The sequence below is a fragment of the Neophocaena asiaeorientalis genome, unplaced genomic scaffold (genome assembly GCF_003031525.2).
Source record: "Neophocaena asiaeorientalis asiaeorientalis breed wild unplaced genomic scaffold, Neophocaena_asiaeorientalis_V1.1 scaffold264, whole genome shotgun sequence".
In the NCBI taxonomy this organism is placed as follows: domain Eukaryota; kingdom Metazoa; phylum Chordata; class Mammalia; order Artiodactyla; family Phocoenidae; genus Neophocaena; species Neophocaena asiaeorientalis.
The window spans coordinates 508,699-510,273 of NW_020185332.1; positions in this window are offsets into that span (position 1 = coordinate 508,699).

Sequence of the window (1,575 nt, forward strand, 5' to 3'; positions counted from 1 at the left end):
AAATTTTTTTTAAAAAGATAGAAATTTCAACTGATAGGTGGCTGGATATCTTCCATTCATCCTTCCCCTTCTCCACCTTCTCTATGTCCTGGGAGGTTGATGTGTCTGGGCTGCATCAACAGGCAACCTTGCTCTCTGACTCCCGGTTGGACCCAGCCAATAATGGACACCAGAAAGTGCTCCCAGAACAGGAAGAGGGAGCAGTCAGGGTATTTAATCCCCTGTGTCCTCATGCACCACAACGAAGAGTAGCCCCTGCTTGCTGCAACTAGAGAAAGCCCGCGTGCAGCAATGAAGACCCAATGCAGCCAAAAATAAATAAATAAATAAGATTTATTTAACAAAAAAAGAAAAGCATTTGAAACTCTATTGGATCTGATGCACACAGTATAAGCCTGTGGTCAGCAGAGGAAAACAGGAGGGTTTGGCCTGCAGTCTGTGGGAGCCAAGAATGCTTGCACACAGGCTTGGAGATGGTAGATGGCAGCTGTGTTATTAGGAAGCCTTGGGCTGCAAGTAACTGGAAAGCCAACTCAAAGTGGTTCAAACAATAAGAATCTTTATTACTTCATTAAAAAAAAACAAAACAGAGATAGAACAGATTCTCACAGCAGCTCTGCAATGTCATCAAGGACCCAGTTCTTTCCATCTCTTTTCTCTTCTACCCTCTGTAGGTCAGTTTTGCCTTAGACTGGTTTCCCTCACAGTTGCAAGATAGCTGCTGCAGTTCCAGGCATCACATCAGACACAGTGAGAAACAGCTCTCTTCTTGTCTCCTTCCTAAAAGTAAAGAACCTTTCTCCAGAAATTCCCTAGCAGATTCCCCTCAAATTTCATTTGCCAGAACGGAGTCATTGATTGACTTAAAGTAGAGAAATTTCATTTGCTATACTTCAACAAATTTTTTTTAAAAAGATAGAAATTTCAACTGATAGGTGGCTGGATATCTTCCATTCATCCTTCCCCTTCTCCACCTTCTCTATGTCCTGGGAGGTTGATGTGTCTGGGCTGCATCAACAGGCAACCTTGCTCTCTGACTCCCGGTTGGACCCAGCCAATAATGGACACCAGAAAGTGCTCCCAGAACAGGAAGAGGGAGCAGTCAGGGTATTTAATCCCCTGTGTCCTCCTTTCTCGGTCATCTGCATCTTCTACCAAAGCCCACAGCTCCTGCAATGCAGCCCTCTCCGTACCACACGCTCTCCTGGTTCTGGTTCCTGCTCCTTCCCTTGGGGTCTTCTCAGTCCTAGCGGGTGATAACAGCTCCCCACCATTGCTAGCCTCAGGCTACTTCACTGCTCCTCTCACAATACCAAACCCTTCATGCACCTTTGTAAATAGTCCTTTATCCATCTCTCTTGATTGCCCAGTCTGAATGTGCTATCCTCTACCTTTCCCTAGAGCTGATGATACACTGGGCTGGGGATAAATCTCCCTTTGCAGTATTGAATCACTGTCTCTGGGCCTCTTACCAGAAGGTCTTTTTAGCACTTGACCCTCTGTTCATCCCAAAGAGCATGCATCTCCTTACCCCCCCCCCCCCCCCCGCGGATGGTGTTGTATCAGAAGTCAAAG